This window comes from Schistocerca americana, chromosome 3, assembly GCF_021461395.2.
Source record: "Schistocerca americana isolate TAMUIC-IGC-003095 chromosome 3, iqSchAmer2.1, whole genome shotgun sequence".
Taxonomy (NCBI): domain Eukaryota; kingdom Metazoa; phylum Arthropoda; class Insecta; order Orthoptera; family Acrididae; genus Schistocerca; species Schistocerca americana.
Window position 1 is genome coordinate 341,284,795 of NC_060121.1, and position 22,630 is coordinate 341,307,424.

Genomic DNA, 22,630 nt, shown 5'->3' on the forward strand with positions numbered 1-22,630 from the left:
TCACGCCCCAACATCGTGCAGCCCGCCTCCAGTGGTGTCGCGACAGGCGTGAATGGAGGGACGAATGGAGACGTGTCGTCTTCAGCGATGAGAGTCGCTTCTGCCTTGGTGCCAATGATGGTCGTATGCGTGTTTGGCGCCGTGCAGGTGAGCGCCACAATCAGGACTGCATACGACCGAGGCACACAGGGCCAACACCCGGCATCATGGTGTGGGGAGCGATCTCCTACACTGGCCGTACACCACTGGTGATCGTCGAGGGGACACTAAATAGTGCACGGTACATCCAAACCGTCATCGAACCCATCGTTCTACCATTCCTAGACCGGCAAGGGAACTTGCTGTTCCAACAGGACAATGCACGTCAGCATGTATTCCGTGCCACCCAACGTGCTCTAGAAGGTGTAAGTCAACTACCCTGGCCAGCAAGATCTCCGGATCTGTCCCCCATTGAGCATGTTTGGGACTGGATGAAGCGTCGTCTCACGCGGTCTGCACGTCCAGCACCAACGCTGGTCCAACTGAGGCGCCAGGTGGAAATGGCATGGCAAGCCGTTCCACAGGACTACATCCAGCATCTCTACGATCGTCTCCATGGGAGAATAGCAGCCTGCATTGCTGCGAAAGGTTGATATACACTGTACTAGTGCCGACATTGTGCATGCTCTGTTGCCTGTGTCTATGTGCCTGTGGTTCTGTCAGTGTGATCATGTGATGTATCTGACCCCAGGAATGTGTCAATAAAGTTTCCCCTTCCTGGGACAATGAATTAACGGTGTTCTTATTTCAATTTCCAGGAGTGTATATTTCAACTATAGTTGTGTTTGTCCCCACATTTACTGTTAGAAATAAGTATTTATAGTAGCAACGTCCTAACATTGCAAAATTTTGTATTTGCATTTTTGCTTCATCAGTCTTCTGACTGGTTTGATACAGTCCATCACGAATTTCTCCCCTGTGCCAACTTCTTCCCCTCAGGGTGGCACTTACATCCTACATCCTCAATTATCTAGTGGAAATATTCCAATTTTTGTCTTCACCAACAGTTTTTACGCTCTACAGCTCTCTGTAAAATCGTAGAAGTTATTCCCATGTCTTATGCCCTATTATCTTGTAGATACTTCTTGTCACTGTTTTCCAGATTTTCCTTTCTTCACCGATTCTGAAGGAGAATCTCTACAATCCTTAATACTCATAAGTATGCCTAATTTTCAACGTTCTCCTGCAGCACCACGTCTCAAATGCTTCCATACTCTTCTGTTCCTGTTTCCCTATAGTCCATTATTCACTCTCATGGAACGTTGTAATCCAAACATCCATTTTCAGATATGTCTTCTTCAAATTAAGACCTATGTTCCATACCAGAAACATTCTCTTGCCCAGGGATAAGCACTTCGCCTTCGCTGGTCTGCCTTTTATGTCATCTTTGCTTCATCCAAACTTAATTATTTTGTTTCAGAGGTAGCAGAATTTCTTAACTTCAGCTACTTCATTATCACAAATCTTGATATAAAGCTTCTCGCTATTCTCATTTCTGCTCCATCTTATTAGTTTTGTCTTTCTTCGGCTTACTCTCAATCCATTTTCTTCAAGCGTTAGACTTTCATTCTACGCAGCAGACCTTATATTCCCTCTTCACCTTTACTGAGGAAGTAATGTCATCAGCAAATCTTCTCATTGATATCGTGATTATTAATCCACGTTTTGAATCTTTCTTTTATTTCCATCATTGCTTCCTCAGTGTATTGGCTGTACAGCAGGGTCGAAAAAGTGCATTCTGTCTGACATCCTCTCTAATTTCAGCACTTCGTTCTTCACATTCCAGTCTTATTATTCACTACTGAGCTGATATTCTGCTAAAAGCGTTCGTAATATTGATTTAACTGTCTTAAATATATCTAACTACATATTTTATTAGACATTTCATATTTCTGGCAATCCAGCAAATATGAACACAATTATCAAAAGATCAGACATTATGCTAATACCATGTAACATTGCCTCTAGCCTTCATAATGGGCTCATTTTGATGTGGAAGAGGCCATCAGTTTCTTTAGGTACGTCATATCCATATAAAAGCTCTCACTGAAGATTAGATGCCACAGAACCACCAAAATGCGATGAAGTTTTTCACTACATTTCTTTCTATTTTTCAAATAGTCCTAAGCATTTTCTATGGGCTTCAGGTCAAGTAACTTAATGAGTCAGTTGAGGTGCTATACTGTGTCACAGAGTTCCTCAAAAAACGCCCACAACATCACAGAACCATCTGGGCTCTCCATACACTTCAGGTAAGTGGCCAGTTAGGTCATCTGTGAAAAAGAGGCCAAACCATAACTTGTCAGTTCACTATGCATGCCTGCAAGATGCTGTTGGCTGGTTTCAACATTGTTTGTCTCATTTGTAACAAGAAACTCTAAGGGACATGACAAGTGACAGCTCTTGTAAGATTCCTTACTCCTAATGTGGACTGCATGACGCTCCATTTGCAATGTTTGCTCACAAACTGTCACTGATATTTTGCATATTGTTACAACTTTGCTTCGACTTGGGGTAATTAGTTACTATTTTACTGTAACATACAGATGCATAGGGTGAAGTGTTACATAGTCTCCAATATGTATTGTACAATTTGTTCAATTTTTTGTTAGATTTTTATTTCATATTAAATGCTCCAGGCCCAAACTTGGCCTGAACTGCTTCATAGATCCTTTTATAAGCTAAAACTCTCCATAACTTTCTCAGAAATATTTCACTATAGTCGTATTCCAGTTTTGTACAACCTAGTAGGCTTATTAGATCCCTTCGAGTGTGTGTGCATGTTGTTTCACCACTAGTGTGACTATCTACAGCCTTCACCAGGAAAAGATATCCTGCTGAAGCGTTTTTATAAATGCCCATTGAATAAGGTTCAAATTGTGCTACAGAAGTTAAATGAGGTCGGGGTAGTAAATAATGAAACATTATGAACAAGACAGTTTGCCGCTATTTTTAATAGCTACGATCAATCCCACACATAAATGTTTGATGAAGAATGTCATAAAAATGAGGGTCTAGTGATTGAGTACATATGCTTATATCTTGGCTGACTCTTCAACACATCATATGGGATGAACCACGGAGATGCTATCTGAAAATACATTTACACCAGTATTATAAGTTTGCCGGCAAAATATTACTAACAACTTAAAAAGAGCACACTTAATGCTTTGGATAGCTGCAGATATTTTATAGAACTAGACACTCATCTCACGCTATAACTCTGACACCCGTCGTGACAGTGAAGTGGTGTGTATGTCCAAGTCAGTTGAATGGCATTATTCAAGATGGCTGAATGTCAAGACCTTATAGCAAATTGGTAAAATTGTAACAAATGACCCAGTGTTACAGTGAAACTGCAATTTTACAGAAAATTGTAACTGGTCCATTGATCGTGACCGGGACAAATATCTCACCAAATAAGCGTCAAACGAAAAGACTACAAAGAACGAAACTTGTCTAGCTTGAAGGGGGAAACCAGATGGCGCTATGGTTGGCTCGCTAAATTGCGCTGCCATAGGTCAAACAGATATCAACTGCGTTTCTTTAAATAGGAACCCAACTCATATTACATATTCGTGTAGTATGTAAAGAAATATGAATGTTTTAGGTGGACCACTATTTTCGTTTTGTGATAGTGGCGCTGTAATAGTCACAAACATATGGCTCACACAGTTGGTAACAGGTAGGTTTATTAAATTAAAATACAGGATGTAGGTACGTTTGAACATTTTATTTCGGTTGTTCCAATGTGATACACGTACCTTTGTGAACTTATCACTTCTGAGAACGCATGTTGTTACAGCGTGATTACCTGTAAATACCACATTAATGCAATAAATGCTCAAAATGATGTCCGTCAACCTCAAAGCATTTGGCAATACGTCTAACGACATTGCTCTCAACAGCGAGTAGTTCGCCTTCCGGAATGTTCGCACATGCATTGACAATGCCCTGACTCATGTTGTCAGGCGTTATCGGTGGATCACGATAGCAAATTTCCTCCAACTTTCCCAACAGAAATAAATCCGCTAACGTCAGAGAACGCCGACGTTTTTGAGATTCCCGATTATCGCGCAATTTGTCTGCTACTGATGTGCGGATTAGCCGTGACAACAGCTAAAACACCTACTTGGGCATCATCAATTGTTGCAGGTCGTTGTTGACGTTTCACATGTGGCTGAACACTTCCTGTTTCATTAAATAACATAAGTATCCGGCGAACGGTCCAGACACTTGGGTGATGTCGTCAGGGATACCGAGGAGCATACATAGCATTTTGATCACAATAGCCATACATCAACACAATATTGACCTTTTCCGCAATTGGTAAACTGTCCATTTTAACACGGGTAATGTATCACGAAGCAAATACCGTCCGCACTGGCGGAATGTTACGTGACACCACGTACTTATACGTTTTTGACTATTACTGCGCCATCTGTCAGAAAGTGAAAAATGTGGTCCAACTAAATCATTCATATTTCTTCAATTACTACACGAATATATACAAAAAATGGGGGTTCCTATTTTAAAAAACGCAGTCGATATCTGTTTGAACAATGGTAGCGCCATCTAGCGGCCCAACCATAGCGCCATCTGGTTTCCCCCTTCAAGCTAGAAGAGTTTCGTTCTTAGTAGTTTTTTCGTTTGATGCTTATTTCGTGGGATATTTGGCCCGGTCGCTATCAATGGACTACCCTATATAAATAGGTTTCAGCAGTCATTGGGGGCGATCTGAAGGTTGTATTATTGTTGAAGGAGAAGGTTTCCCAACATCGCAAGCAATTCTTTTCGTTACTGCTACCAGTGACGACAGATTTGATGATGACAGCATAGATCTGTCGAAACTGGTAATAGTAATTAAAAGAATTACTACCGATCATTTGAAACTTGGATATTCGAGAGTGAGAAAACACTAAATTACCCTAAGTTTCAGCAAAATAATGTAACACAGTTTTCCATGATGAAGCAAGAAGTGCCAGCAATTACTAAATAAATCGCTAGGTTCCAGCAACATTCATTGAATACCAGTGAACAGTAGAGTTTCACAAGCGCTTTAGAGCTGACCACAGGTCTCCGTAACTCACATGCTAATCATGCTGATATGGAGGCTATTAACAGATGCAACATCATAAGTTTCGCAAGTGTTTAGCGTTGTTACCAACCAACTCATAGCTGCGAAACGATCTTACTGTCTTTTTTCTCTGACATCACATGGTACAGCTGCGTATGATCTACTTATAGCTCATAAACATTCCACAGCCAGGGCAATCTGTATGGGTGTCACATTTCACATGTCATAGTTGATATTATACATTGTGTTGGTGAAAGTAGGTCATTTGTACTAAGTATAGAATACAAGTGCTGCCCATCAACGTGTGAGTTTAAAATCGAAGCTGGCAGGCCTATGGTGTCACAATATGAGATGGGCAAACAGGTTGTCATCAGAGATGCCAGAACACAAGATGATGACACGAGATGGTAGACGTGGGCATACGAGCACAACCCATTGTTCCGATTTCTGTGTCACTGCAGTCGTCTATCCCCACAAGTCAGACGAACTTGGCTGATACGTTTAGCACAGCCTAGTGAAACGTTGGTCATCACAAGCTATCATCAGGGTTTTTCCACTTCTCAACGGGAAAAACTGACTTGCAGGCTCTGTTCTAAATTGAACCAGTCTCAGATTTCAATTATTATTATTATTATTATTATTCATTACACTTCTTTGTTCGTGTTTTCACAGCTTCCGTTTATTATCTCTCACTCAGGACAATGGCTCCCTAATCCTACTTACTACACAGACAGGCATCCTATTGCATCTGATGCATGGGAGCAGAACACATAATTCTTACCAGATCGAGTTTCTTAGATATCCAACATATGCACTGATCACTGAGCCACTAGCATCATATAGTGCATGTGATACATGGGAGCAAAATTCAATTCAGCATACAAAATTGTCTTCAGACGTTCAGTTTCCACTGTCACAAACATCTACATAACTCATCAAACTAACATTTCTCAACGCACCTATGAATTCAGTGTTATTCTCGGCAATACACAAATTGAATGTGAGTAACTGTAAATTTGTTGACGTGGGTTTTGCAACAAATCATGAGCTCATTGTCGTGTTGAATTTTGAAAATCCACAATTTTGTGACATGAAAGTAGTACTATCAGACTATGAGTGATATCAGCTACAGCACAATTCAGCACAAATGACTACAATGTTCAGCTCTCACAAGCAACATTCTTACTGGTTTAGCACACAATATGTGTTGCGGACTATCCAAGGACAGTGAAAATATGCAGCAATGAAATTACGATATATTACACTTACTTTCAGGAAACTAATTCCAGTTCAGCCATCCAGTGTGCTACTGGCAAACGTCTGGGGTGGTGCCCCTGTGTGCATAGATTTTATGGAAATATATGGCATGCAGTTACAGAGTTTACCCGTCAGATAATTTCAGAAGAAGGCTTTGTTACAAATCTCGTTACATATTGTGGTTCAGTATGCAGTATGTTTGATGCATCAGCATCACTACCCGACAGTGCAGAATTACGTGCATTTTTGTGCTTTTTTGTATACCCTGCTACGTTAACCCAAATTTAAGAAAAAGCCTGTCCCTCTAAACTGTGTTTCATTTCACCAAAATCTTCAAGCATATTGAGTAAAATATGTAGAGAAGATTACTAAAATTCAATGCAGCCAACAAAAATCATGTGCATATTCAGTAATCTATATAAAGAGGTAGTCGAGACACAGCCAAGCAAACACTGGACACATACATCTACGGTTAGTTGCATGTAGAATGTTTATACCATGAGTGTAGATTCATATCCTGCAGACCAACACAACTACCCCATCATTCCAAGCAGTCTGCTCTTGAAACGTTTAGACCAACCGATTTTCACATGAGGTTCCCTGACTTTGGTTTAAAATTTACTGAATTTTCTATGTGTGTATGCTATAGCGTCTGTGTCCTATTCATGTTCTGTTACTTTGTATAGTTGTCTGTCTTCGTTTCGGTTGATCTCCATCCTAATGTTTGCATACCTTTCTGCCTTGCTGTTCCTTGAGCTAATCATTCATCTTCCGAATAATGTGTGGTCGTTGTAAGTGAAGAGGTAGTCTTCGATGCATTCAACTTAGTTTCACTACAAATTTCGAATCATATCTAAATACTCTATAAGTCATCAAATGGATAACAGTGGAGGCAATTATGTACAACAGATAGTCGTTCACTTTCCTATTCCGCTTGCAAATTGGATGAAGGGAAGAACGATTATGAGTATGTGTCACGGTCCTTACGTATGTTTCAGGTTTGGAGCAGTGTATCCTTCTGCTGTCTGTCATAAAAGTCAATTCTCTAAACTTTTGCTATTAGATTCCTTAGAAATCCTTAGAAATCCTGTGGGAAATGTCTGATGTCATGTACATCGTAAAACACGTAGTAGTTTAGAAACCTCTTGTTAGATGTAGATGCTCAGTGACGTGAATGCTATGATGTGTGGTTGGGTGATTTTAAAACACTAAAAAGCTACATTTGATTCTTCGATGTATGAGATCAATGGTAGAGGAGCAGGTTTGACACAAAAAATGAGTCACAATATAACAACAGTATTAGGAAAAGCTAATGGACAATTTAGATTTGCTGGAAGTATTCCTGGAAGACGACATTTACAGCAAAAGAAATAGCATAACTACACTCAATTCTAGAGGTTTGTTTTGTGTGCTTATGAGGTAAGCATGACAACAGACACTGAAAGAAATCAAAGACACCCTACTAGAGACATAGCAGATACGTGAGTCCAAGTGAAAGTGACGAAAATTGACACAAAATTCATGGTTATTTTGCGTGCAATATTCAGCTAAAAATTTATTAATTTTGATGAAAAATTCAACGATTTGGTGTATGTATGTATGCACTATACTGGGTATGTAGCACATTGATGGGAAACAGAAGTACCACTGTAATAGAATATGAGAATGAAAACCTCCTGCAAATCAGTTGCATTAGACTCCATTCGTGTTGTTATGAGCCTAAAGTCTTAGCTGCAGGAGCGTGACATTATTCATAAAGTGAGGCACCACCAGTTGGCTGGGCGATCACTTCTCTCATGTATCCCCATTTTGTTTATGAAGTGTGACATTCTCTCCTGGACTGCAGTGAGCAAAATGGATCATGCACTATTGTATGGCACTTGACAATTGTGTTCAGTATCCTTTGAAGTGATGACGCCAAACTCTGCACTGGATACTGCAATGTGCCAACTGTTTGTCTGGTTCAAGTACCACAAGCAACTAGGTTACAGACCACAGACCACTAATGCTTGGGACATTGTGGAATACTCCTGCTTCAATCCTTATAGTTTTATAGCCTTCAGAATGGCGTTGGTAACAGAGGTACGTTTCAGATAGAGATCTGTTTTAGGTTTCTTTTAGCGGAATACCCGAGTATCACAAATATTCAGAACGTGGAATGGCTACAGGGACCTGGCGATGAACAAAAGCACGATGACTCGTTTGGTGCATTGTCTGTCATCATCACAACAAGATTGCATAAACCTGTCTGTTCTCCCACATGTCGGCCAGCGACATGCAGCTGTGACTCCTGACATGTTGGAACAAATGGACACTCTTGTTCTAGGTGATGAACACATTTGAATGGAACATCTCACTGCTCAGTTGGACGTCTATGTTGGTAGTGCTGGCACACTCATCCAACAGTTGGGGTACCCAAAAATGTGTGCCTGCTGAGTTCCATGCCACCTGACAGACCATAAAGAGCAACTGAGGACCGCAATTGCTTGCCCATTACAAGGCTGGCAATCAGTGCAGTGGAACTACACCATGTCTCCTCTGAAAAAAAAGTTCAGTGCACACCCGCAGTAATAAAGTCATGGTGGCGGTCTTTTGGGACTCTGAAAGGTTGATTCTGTATGGTTTCCGTCCTCATATGCAATGGTGAACACTGAAGAGTATTGTACTACCGTCAGGAAATTGAAGAAAGGACATCAGCGTGTTTATCGCCTCCAAAATACCAAAAGCCCTCACACAAATCTGTGCAATTGAGAGCAGTTCACAAAACCTTATTGGACTGTCCTTGCTGGACTGTCGTTCCTCATCCACCCTACAGCCGGGAACGTTCTTACTTCCATCTGTTTGGCTCAATTAAAGGGTCACTCTATAGAAGCAATATGTGGATAATGGCAAGGTTATTGATGCAGCTATAGTTTGGCACTGACCTCGACCAGTAGGGTGGTACTACACAAGCATATAGGCTCTGCACTCTGTGGAGACTGTGTTGAAAAATAGGGTTTTGTAGCTAAAAGAGTGAGGCATATAGGGCACTGGAAACCTGAATAAGACCAATCTGCTTTCAGAAAAAGTAAGTGTGTTGCATTAGTTATTGAAAGCCCTTCATAATAGTTTCCATCAATCCCATCCAAAAATTATTGGGAAAAAATTTATAAAAATAGAATCTAGGTGCTTCTCCTTGGCCCCTGAGTCACCTAACAAGTCTTCTGACAGAAGGTGTAATGTGCTTGTGTGGTTTCTTGAATTTCCTAGGAGAATGTGTATGTCACCTGCTGTTCATTTTGAACTTAGGAGAGTTCTGATTTCCCACCATTTCTGAATGTGGGTTAATGTATAAATGCTTCGGTTATTTTCTAATTTCCCCATCATTTAAATATGGACTATGACCAGTGGCAATATATGTAACATAATAGCGGTGAGAATTGGAATTGTATTTCGCATTAGGTGGTAGGTGGACAAATTAAAAGTAGTGCATGTATGTGCAGTTCTCTCAAACATAACGATGCAGGTGGTGTCCGTGGTGGCAGTAGCAGAGTAGGCCCACCATTGTCAGTATGTGTCCAGCGAGTGGGTCTTGGTGCTCTTGGAACATACCTACCAAGACAGCAGCAGTTCAAGTGATTTGGCTGCACTTGGAAAATGGTTCAAATGGCTCTGAGCACTATGGGACTCAACTTCTGAGGTCATTAGTCCCCTAGAACTTAGAACTAGTTAAACCTAACTAACCTAAGGACATCACACACATCCATGCCCGAGGCAGGATTCGACCCTGCGACCGTAGCAGTCTCGTGGTTCCAGACTGCAGCGCCTAGAACCGCACGGCCACATCGGCCAGCTTGCACTTGGCACCAAGTGTGTTGCAGTAACCCTGCCAGTAAAGCATTGGTTTATATCCACCATCCTGGATTGCTATCTTGTCTCTTTTTTAAAAACACCATCAGATCAATGCTCCATATTCGATGTTTTTGCAATTTCTTATCACTTTACACTGTACTTTAGTTGTGACTTGATAGGTTTGGGGAACTCTCTGTATACTGTGAAATCCCCATCAAATTTTAAATTTCTCGTGATTTATACAGAAATCAGTTGCACTGTTTTGAATTTTTGCCATTTTTCTTAAATTCCCACTTTTTTGTACACAGGGTAGCTGGCCTGTGTCAGAAAGGAAGGATTGGGGGGGGGGGGGATAAATCTGGTAGACTACATGATTTTATAAGGGGGTGTGAGAAGGGGAAGGGAAAATCAGGCAACAATACAGACCGCACCTGTACTTGCTCGGTTCTACTACTCACATGGGGCGGTGAATAATTAGTAGTACTTTACAGAGTGTATCATTCAAGGCCAACTACACCTGTCCAGTAAACTGCTGGGATAGCACGCATGCTGTGTGTTCATGGGTAATACTGAGCTTCATACGTATTTCGAATCTTTGATTGAGCACTTGCTCACGTTTAGTGCAACACAAATTTAATCACATCTCTTTTAATTGAAATGAAATAGACTTAGCTTTACAGGCACATGGTATCAGCTTTTACGTGACACATATGCCTAACTACCAGTACACTGTAGGAAATTTGAACATCTTAGCTAGTTTTGATCACAGGAATTCTTTTCATCCCATCCTGCTGGGTCTTTATCAGAAACGTTTAGGAAGACAATATCTACTCAGCGAATGAGTGTCATTGACGTCCATTGAGTACATGATAGAAGAGTAATGATACTCCTCTGGAGATGAATATTTGCAAGGATTGTTATAAAATGTTGTTAGCCAAGAAGAGTCAGAATCAAGTTTCGTTAGAAATATTAGCAATTAATGACACACAAAGAGGTCAAAAAGATATCTGATAGTACCTAGGATCGCCCTTAATTTAGTGAATAAATTTTTGAGAATGTACTTTTGCAGCAAGTGAGTCATGGAATTTGGGAAAGCCGAAAAAGAAAAGGATCAAAGTGTATGATATGTAGTGATACATAAAGGGCAGTCAAATGAAAACGAGACAGATGGGGAAAAGTAAATCAACTGTTGTTATTTCAAAAGAAATCTTTATAAATGGCAATTCACCGTTCCCATTGTTTCGACTTCACTGCAATGGTTTTGGCGGGAAGCCCTTACACAGTCCCCACAAAGTACTAACCTCTCTCCATGTGGCTTGCATATTTCTTGGAGTCCTGAAGAAATTGAGAAGTAACTTTTCAAAACGCGATTAACCCACAAATAAAAATTGTACAGGAGAAGCAAAAAACTAATATTAAGCAAAGTTCTGGAGTAAATTAGGATTTGTGTATAAGAATTTATTAAACTGTAAAAAGTTAGAAGAATGGAATGAGTGAGACAAATCTCACTCTTTATTTAAAGGCAGTGTAGCTAACAGACTTTTTGAATTCTATAGACTTTTTCGTTTTGCACCAGCCGAATGGACAAAATGTGTATTGAAACAAATTCACATAATAAAAAAACAAGAATCCAATATTTGTCTTTTATTAACACCAATAATAGACAACACAAATCAAACAGGAGCAAGTGTCCAGTTGTTGTTGACAGAAAACCATCAAAATTAGTCATTTAATTGAATGATTGATTACTGCAACTGTTTACATATTACACTTTGTAGCTAATTTAAAAATAGTATATTCTTTAATCACTCACTCAGACTTAAAATTAAGCATTCCATTTTCAAACATTGTTAAAGAGTACAGCCATAATCTTTATCGAACTTGGAAATTATAATACACATTGTTTTTCTCAAAATTATGTAAAACTTTTGTAAGTGGTTAAATTGAAATTATTGATAATTATTTTCACGACTTAGATAATTTATGATTTTAAAATAATTGTAAAACTGATTTTATGAGAAATTGATTTTATGAGAAAAAATCATATTTTGGACATCACTATCAGAAACGACATTTCAGTTTACCCATGTTTTAATTAAAAATAATTTTCAGAATTTACTGCGTATTATTCTTTCAAACTTTCTTCAAAGCATTTGATATCCTGGTTCCTCCTCCAAGCAATCACACTCTACATTTTTATTTTCACATTGGCTATCACACAATCTCTCTGAAGTATGTCAACATAAAATGTTAAGGAATCATTTTCATTTCAACTATTACCAAATCGTTGTTTCAGAAAGTCAAATAAATCCTTTATCTTCTGATTTTGTTGAATGTACCAAGCTGACAACATTTGGGTGACGGATCTGATCGGTTGCTACATCTCTTTTCGACGGATCATCCAAACCAAATGAGGTCTCCATCCTACAAACAACAAGCAATCTGTTCCGCTTCAGTTTATTTTTGAGCATAACCCTTTTCATGCCTCTTATCCCCAATGACTTCCTCAAATTTTGGCAGAGGTCCTTGAAATTCGAAACATCCCAGTCTATTCCTAGTCTTTGAACATTCCCAACTTTCTGATAAACCCTCTGATATTGTTCACGAGTCAGAGTTTCAGATTGATTCCAAAGGCTTTTTTCGACAGTACCAGAAAGTCTCTCTGCAGGTAAGTAGGAGTGACCACGCACTGTAAAGGTAATGCGCATCTCTTTTACTGAGTCTGGAGATATTTTTAACAGCTACCAGTAGAGAGAATGTACTATATGGGCGTTCCTTTTTTGACCAGCTAAGCCATCACAAAATAGTCATATCGTTGAAGTGTTTTCTTCATATCTATTTTTACTCAGAGCTTCTATTAAAGCTGAAGCCACTTCGTTTGAACCTCTACCAGCCTGGTATTCAGTTCAGCAGTAAAAGTTTGGAGACATTTTCAGTATCTACAATGCAGAGAGCATAAGACAGTTCCTATGCGTAATAAGCCTCACCAGTAGCGAGTTTTGGCAGGGATTGGACTTGCAGCAGATCGAAGTATAAAGGGAAGCTATTGGGTAGTTTCTCTTTCATCATTTTATAAAACTGTTTAGCTCTCATTTTATGAGCAGCAAGCTCTGCTTGCGCCCTTTGTCTTTGACCAACTCTTCAGTTAGTTTTATTTCACGTTTCATTCTACAGTAGTAACTACAAACATCTACTGTAGGATCATATAACCGCGAATTAAATTTTTTTGAGAATATGTTGCTGAAGAACCCCTTTTTTGTTTTAATGAATCAGAAACACTTTCATTATACATTTTAAAAAGTTTTCTGATATTTAAGTCTGAAAATAGATACAGCCTTCTACTTTTTTGTCTGCTACAGCGACTTTCTCAAGCCTTAAAATTTCCGATGAATTGTTTCACACTATTTTTCTTTGTGAAGTTTTGTTTTGTTCTGCGATCCCCTAATCTTTTTTCACACATGATATTACCGTCAACTACAGAGGAAGCAATGCTATTAAGCTTAGTTGTTCATATACCGAAGAGAGCTCTAAGAAACTTGGAACACACAGGAACTTGCATGCTGTCTACTCCGAAACTTTGTAGTCTGAGCACTCAGTTTTCCATCGCATTTCCGAGAACGTCGTCGTTTCGGATTGGAGGCAACCATAAATGTAGACAGAATCCGTCCTGCTGTAGTTTGTTTAAGTTTCTTTAGACTTTCATTCTATTTCTGATTAGCTGTTGTACAGGGATGGCACAGCATTTGGGTCTTACCTCTTTGTCTCCACAAGGAGGTTCAAACTCCAGCATTTCAGGGTCCTTTTCACGGTATCTGAAAGTGTTAAATAGTACACGTTTAAGCGGGTTCCTATCCAGAAATTAAAGCGAAACACATAGTTAGTATGTGTAGTAAAATCACTTTAGTAGACAGTCTCATAAAAAATTGTCTTTTGAAACATTATACCTCTCCATCTGCTCAATCTTCCCTTACAAAACGCCATTCTGCCGCTTCATGGATCCAGAGGAGTGGTTCCCTACACTTACAACTCTTTCCACGTCAGTCATATTTTCCACGAACAGTAAGCTTCCACATAAAAAAGATACTGGCCAACCAATCTGTCCCATGTGATAATACGCGGACTACAACAATAAGTACCAATAACAAAATACCAACAGCCGTTATTTTAGCTTTATTTGTTGGGCAACCAGTTTCGGAATTGCATTATGCCATCTTCAGCCCTGTACAGCAACGGCTACAAAAGAGCAACAAATACATAGTAACAGACCAGAGAGTATTATCTAAATAAAGAAAGTGTTACATATTAATAAGTAAAAGAAAACAGTCCTAATTAAAATCTACATGATATGGCGTAATGTGTATTATCAGGACTTAAGCAATTATTCATGCATAATGTGAAAACATCAATAACCTAAAGGAAGTAATCATAGAACAGAAGTGTGAAAGTAATGCAACCATCAATACTGTATACCCATTGTCTGCAAATATATATGGGTATGTGTGACAAGACTCTACCGGTTTTTGTCAAAAAGTAAAAGAAGCGGGCAAAGGGACTCACACATCGCATGTGAAGTAAGATAATAGAATAAGTATATAATGTACAGTTAAGGTCCAAAATGGTTCAAATGGCTCTGAGGACTATGGGACTTAACATATGAGGTCATTAGTCCCCTAGAACTTAGAACTACTTAAACCTAACTAACCTAAGGACATCACACACATCCATGCCCGAGGCAGGATTCGAACCTGCGACCGTAGCGGTCGCGCGGTTCCAGACTGTAGCGCCTAGAACCGCTAGGCCACCCTGGCCAGCTACAGTTAAGGGGTTCACTATACCTAATGGTAATCTGTATAGTAAGTATACAAAAAGGACGACAAATTAAAAAGAGTAATTACAGCTATTGAAAAACCATAGCTGTACTCAACGTTTATTAGACAATACTCTATAAGGAAGAGCAAAAAGAATACTCCAGAAGGATGACGTTAAAAAAAAATAAAAAATGAAAAAAAAAAAAAAAAAGTGTCCACCCATGTGATAAGACGAAGGAAACCACAAACGAAAAGTGGATATTGCGTTCGTTAACTCTTTAAAAACACACCTGTTACAGCAGTGCCAGCAAGGCTATTATGTCTCCTATCGCAAAAACACCATTTAGGAGATGGGAAACCAGCATCAGTTATTGGGCAGAAAATTCCTAACATCATACGTCTGGGGAGTAACTATGGAAAGAATATGATTATCAATGGTCTCGTTACAGAAAGTCGCGAAAATAACAAATAAACTACTTACCTATGATCAAAAAATGGTTCAAATGGCTCAGAGCACTATGGGACTTAACATCAGAGGTCATCAGTCCCCTAGAACTTAAAACTATTTAACCTAACTAACCTAAGGACGTCACACACATTCATGCCCGAGGCAGGTTTCGAACCTGCGACCTTAGCGGTCGCGCGGTTGCAGACTGAAGCGCCTAGAACCTCTCCACCACTGCAGCCGTTACTACTTAGCTATGTCACCATAGATTTTATATACATAATAGTGCTCAACCAAGCCAGGCGTAAACTGTTCCATGTAAATCACAGGCGAATCGCAAAAACCAAAGAGTAAACTCAAGTACATACCAAGAAATGTTAAAGCAAATGAGAGTCCACAATGGGTCCCAAAATTTCCATAGTTAAAATGATTACGTACATTTCACTATATAACATCTCAATATACCACTTCTTAAGAACGTAATCGCCGAAAAGTCATTAGAAAATAATCACTACTCTCCAGACCAACATTATACCACTTAAATGAAGATGAAAATTTCATAGATGTAGTAGTTACAACCAGCCAACATGGTAACGTAAAAATCGATTGGACTGAAACATATACATAAATGAACCCAAAAGTACCCCATAACCAAATGACCTAACTACGCGAGACAACTCAGGTAAAATCATACTACTAATTGTACTGCGGGACCTACATTGAGCTATAGCTGACCACAAAGACGTAAATCAACAAGGGAGGGTCCACTCACCTGCATACATCGAGTAACCGTGTTACAAACCTGTGCAGCACTGTCAACTGGTATCGTGAAGATTTTTTCTGCAGAGAAAAGTCAACGTGAGTAACAAAGTAACGAAGAGTGTATCACGGACAAGGTATGGTAACCTCACAAATACGTACTCCCACGGGCATTTAGGCTCCTTGGACAGCTGTCAGCAACTGTCAAACCAACCACTCAAACTAGAAGGCCAAAGATGACACTGTTCCACGTAGCATGGAAGAACCTACTTGAGACGAGTCGATATATCGCAGTTCAGTCAGTGGCAAAAAGACGGACTTAGGCCATATAACAATAAGATGGACCCGATCCTGATAAGGAAACTGATTAAGGAACGACAGATCCTGAACTGATGACTACCTAAAACACACAGATCAGGTATAGCATCGACATACCCTACAAATAAGCAACAGAAATATAAAGGAACTCCCAATGCACAGAAACTCGCGAAAAGTTTATAGGACGATATTCCATTACTATTAACACTTCCGTGTAACAAAGGCTGTCAGAAATAAATATACATTACATAACAATACATGTGTAATCGTCAAAACTAAAAGAAGCCTCTGAATGTTGAAAAGAATTGTTTGCTTTTAAAATATACCTGCTTATTTAACAGGTCACCAGGCTCATTGCCGAGCGAGGTGGCGCAGTGGTTAGACACTGGACTCGCATTCGGGAGGACGACGGTTCAATCCCGCGTTCGGCCATCCTGATTTAGGTTTTCCGTGATTTCCCTAAATCGCTTCAGGCTAATGCCGGGATGGTTCCTTTCAAAGGGCACGGCCGACTTCCTTCCCCGTCCTTCCCTAAGCTGATGAGACTGATGACCTCGCTGTCTGATCTCCTTCCCCAAAACAACCCCCAAGCAGGCTCATTACCCAAATGGATAAATATCTCCATCTCTTCCAGTAAATCCATCGTTCCCCCTTTATCCACAAAGTGTAGAATCTCTAAATCGTGAACTATGCTTTCTACGTGATGCTTATTCGCTCTGAGGTGTTCTTCAAACGTTGAATGTTTAATTGTATGTAGGGATGTGCGCTCTCGGAATCGTTTCTTAAATGATGCACCAGTTTGGCCAATATAGAATGCATTACAGTCATTGCATCTGATTGTATAAATGCCAGATTTCAGTAGTGGGTCAGTGTGGGTCAGTAATGCATTCTATATTAGCCAAACTGGTAGATAATTTTGCACCTGATTTAAACGGTTAAAGATATCGTTTTGAATGAAAAAAAAGAAACACCGCAGCTCGATGTATCACACCTTGTAGAAATTCACTTCAAACTAATTTTTGACCGTGAGCTGACTTGCCTTTGATTTGTTTCAGACGAAGAGGTGCGCGCCTGGGCACAATCACCGTTCTGTACGCAACCGGAAAATTTTTTCCATGAAGGCACTGACAGTCTTCTCCGTAGCGGGATGAAAGTACTAACATTCATGACGATTACTTTTGAAATAATAAACAGTTGAATTACGTTTTAAGGATCAATGCCTCAATCTGTAAAAACGGAACCCTCATAGGATCGTTTTGTTGTCCTTCCGTCCGTCTGTTCGTCTGCTAAACACCTTTTTTCTCAGAAATGGTTAGACGCCTCAAGTTGAAATTTATCTCACATATGGTGGTCTACCGTCCCATAGCGCTGTAAAAAACGTATACCTGTGAGTCAATGCAATCAAAAGATACGGCCATTTATGTCACCAACTTCAATACTTGCAAACTCACTCATCAAAACCTATAGGGTACATCCCATTGGCCTAGTATCATGAAATTTGCCTAAAAGAAAGATTTCGCAGTAACCCCAAAGGAAAAAATCCGAAGACAGTTTATTGGTAATTATCACATGAAAAAACTTTTTTGTCATTTCTGATCTGACTTTCTGTCTGTTCGTCTGTCTGTTAAGAATATTTTTTTTTAGGAGCGGATAGACGCATCAGATAGTAAAAGCTATGGGCCCTTGGCAATGTAATAAATGTAAGCTTCTAATTCAATGCAACCAAAAGCTACGGCCATCTATGTTTCGTATTTTAATATTTGGAAACTCACTGATCGAGACCTATAGTGTACATCCCGTTGGCTTAGAATTCTGAAATTTAGCAAAGAGGAAGGTTTCACAGTACAACCAAAGGAAGAATACAGAAAACCATGAATTTGCAATTATAACGCATGAAATTCTTTTTTATCATTTTTTATCTGACTCCCCGTCTGTTCGACCGTTTGTTAAGACTCCCTTTTCTTAGGCTGGGGTAGACGTATCAAGTTCAGATTTATGTAACATACTATGATCTATAGGTCCTCGGCGGCGTGTTTAACGTAAGCTCCTAAGTCAATGTAACCAAGAATTATGGCCATTTACGTCACGTATTTTGATACTTGCAGCTCAATTATCAAAACCTATATCGTACTTCCCGTTCCCCAAGAATCGTGAAATTTGGTAAGAAGCAAGGTTGCGCACTACAACAAAAAGGGAAAAAACTGAAAACTGTAAATCTGTGATTGTAACACACGAAAGAAAATGTAATTTGTTATCATACCGTTTGTCTGTCAGTCTGTTAAGACCCATTTCTCTCAGGAACGGGTAGACGTATCAAGGTGAAACTTATGTTTCGTACTAAGGTCTACGGCCCCTTAGTGTTATGATAAACGTTGGCTTCTAAGTCGACGCAATCAAAAGTTGCGACCATTTATGTCGCACATTTTGGCATTCGCAGATTTACCTATTAAAATGCTTAGGCTGATGAAATTTCGCAAGCAGTAAGGTTTCACATTGCAGGTAAAGTAAAAAATCCGAAAACTTTTAATTTGTAATTATATCCCTCGAAAAATATTTATCATTGTTATGAGACGTTAAAATTTAAATTAAAACGATCAGGAGTTCTGCATTGAGGCGGACTAGATCGCAATGATAAAAACCGGACATCGGCCAAGGAATGACTTTATTGCTCATATGTCGCGTTTCGGAATTTATTCATCGTCATATATCCAAGAGTGATTACTGCAAATACATATGGAGTTTCAAGTTGTATGTGCAACAAACATTCCTAGACTAGTTAACGAATGGTTGATTCACATACAACTTGAAATTCCACATCTTCCATGCCTGATGTTCGATTTTTGCCATTGTCACACAATCAGTCTGAATGGAGATCTACTGACTATTATAATAATGGTCGCACACACAATAACGGTCACCCGTCTCCTGCATGACCTTAGTCACATTTATATTATTGAAATTAAAACAGTAATGATTTATCGATGTCGATAACAGTCAAAACTAGTCGAGATTTTCGATTTTTTTAATGGATGAACTGTTTCTATAGATATTTAATTTGTGCAGAACCCTAAGTGCGCTACTATTACTCGCTCACGACAAAGTTTTTTTCCATCTCCACCGTTTTCATTTGACTGTTCCTTATAGAAGGATGTTGAATATTGTCACGTGGAACCCATAATCAAGCAGCATAGAGAAACACTTCACTAACCACTGAGAGCACGTTTATTATTGACAACAACATACACTCAGAACACAATTGAAGCTCTGGACAGTAACTACTGCAATCAATATAGTCAGCGAATATTCCATAGTACACTAACATTTCAAACATAAGATAGTACTTCGAGATCTTTCCAAAAACAATACGTATTAAATATTAAGTAATGGTAGGCTTTGGACGCAGATATGTCGACAGTGCACCAATATTTGATTCGAGAGCGCATAAATTTTCATTCGTAGTGAAACATGTGAGCCATTTTAGACGATTGGAGGTAGTCAGAATCTTGAGGAACGGCGTCGTAATAGGAATAGTCGTAAAATGCGACATTAACGAAGGTGACGAGTAAGAAATTTGGTGGTGTGTGGAGAGGGCGGGGAGGAGAGGATAAAAATAAATAGTGGTGAGGCATTTGAATTGGAGTGTTATTAAGTAAGGGGGACTTTGATTAAAAGGAGCTCAAGTGGTTAAAGTTAATAATCACGTGCATATAATAACAATCAGAAATTGCCACGTATTACGTTTCAACTAAATTTTCTTGCCTTTCACGTGTAAAAATTCTGTATGTCACTAAACATTGAGAGAATGGTATGGTTAGAATAGTGATGAGTGTGAGCAAGAGTTATAACTAGCAAGTTTTTTTTCAGAAAAAGTTATTTATTGTAACTCTCTTAGTCACAGATAGTCAAACTTGATAACAAGCTTCGATCACATTTCGTTATCATCATCAGATGTGATTGATTACAAGATGTGAATGGAAAAATTGTGTGCTATTTGTTCCGGCGTATCAACAAGCGCCGGCACGAAAATGAAGAACACAAGAACAGAGAAGGCTGCGACACGCTCTTGTAATACAAAGTTAAGCATTGTCTGTCTTCTTTATTGTAATAAAAGCTATTAATGGGATTTGCTTCAGTTATATAGCATATATCATTATATAGCATATATGAAGAGGCTTGCACAGGATAGAGTAGCATGGAGAGCTGCATCAAACCAGTCTCAGGACTGAAGACCACAACAACAACATATAGCATTCCGAGAACGCAGCATCCTTTAGGCATCCTATACGAGACGGGTGGGCAGGCCGCTACACTATCGTGTCGTTCAAATTGTTTTACGGTCTTTGACTAAGTACTTTTTAAAGAATTCAGATTTTTCACAATTCATGGGTGATCTGTTCTGAAGATGATTATTAAATGTGAACAGACCTATTGGCTAGTGTGAGCATTTGCAACTGAGACTGGTGTAATAAATATTTTACAAAACTTAAAACAGTTGCGGAAATTATTGTGACAATATCTCATCCACTACTGGAACTGTTTGGATTGAAATGTTTGTCAAATAAACAGTGTCTATATTAAAAAAATAATATTCAATCTATGTTTGAATCGAAACAGGGTCTGTGTGAAGTTAAAACCCCTGTCCCAAAGAAACATCCATCGTGAATGCCTTTATTAAAACACTGCTAATGCTAATGTCTTTGAAATGCGATACAAATTTGGGGTGCAAGCTAACAATGTGACAATTGCGTTAATAGACAGGTTGGCAAATTTTCTAGAATAGATTCAAAACACGATTTACGCTACAAGCATTATTTCAAGAACTGTTTTTCTTTCCGAATGAGAAATTAACGTCTCAACTTCTTCCTTAGACAAGCCTTTGTTCTGTGGTGCAGAAATTCTGTAAATTTGTTACTGGGGTATCTCTTTCCCCGTCCAAATCAGAAATATCTGGCAGAGCCTCGACATCGGAGCCCTTTGTAATAAGGCAGGTAGCAAGAGAATCATATTACAGCGCACGCCGCCCACGCGAGGCGAGGCCTTCGGCTCGATTCGGACCGTCTCGGCAGACTTCGGCCGAGCAGCGTGGCGCCTCTGGCGGCTCCTTGAGGCAGCCAAGTCACGCGTGCAGAACAAAGGAGCAGCGAACTCCGCCCCTGTAGCCACACTCTCCAGGGAGTCGGCCCGCATCGCTCTCCACTAGTCCTCAATTATTCAATTGCTTTGCATTAGCTAAGGGGATTATTAACGAGTCTTAATCAGCCAGTCGATTCACGTCCCGTTTAATAATTAAGCACTGCCTTCCGCCTTGGTAGCGTCCCATACTGTAGCTGATGCAGCATGCCGAACGTTCCCCAGGCAAGAAGCAAGCTTTGCGACAGTCGCATCAGTATATCTGTCCCAAGAGAGTAGTCGACGTCTTTCCCGATGCGTTTCCGGCGAGGAGGTTTTATTTTTCGGAGCACGCAGCTCTTACTTTGGTCTTCGGCTCTGCGACAGCATTGTGGAATACACAGCGGAAATGACAAAACAGAACATTAATACTGTCATAGTCGCACAGAAGGAAATAGTAATTTAATCTGGTCACACTGTTGCTTTGATTATTTACCCTGCAAATTGGATATCAACACTGCTAAATGAATGCAGGAAATTGCTGCACGGCAGTGAATATCCCTGCGAGTAATCAAAGAGGGAATCATTTATGTGTACACAGAGAAGGAGTAATTATATGTAGAATCTCGTTTCGATGCTCTGCATAAATGTAACACATGATTGTTTAGTTATATGACTATGATTCAGACATACCCATTTTCAGCTAATTCTTAATGTTCTAAATACTATTTTTCCATGACGTTGAAGCCAGAGGTAAAAAACAAATAATAAAGTTATGAAATATATTAAATATCCTTGCACGAATAATGATTAATTTATGATATGAGACCGTTACTAATATTGTGGACAAAAACTTCAAATGTGCATGGGTTTGTTCAGAATGCTTTTCAAAATTTAACTGTTCGAATGTAAACATTCCATTTGGCATTTATTTGTAGTTAGCTTTCAAGTGATCGGTTGCTTATTAACCTTTGAAGTCAAAGGTTT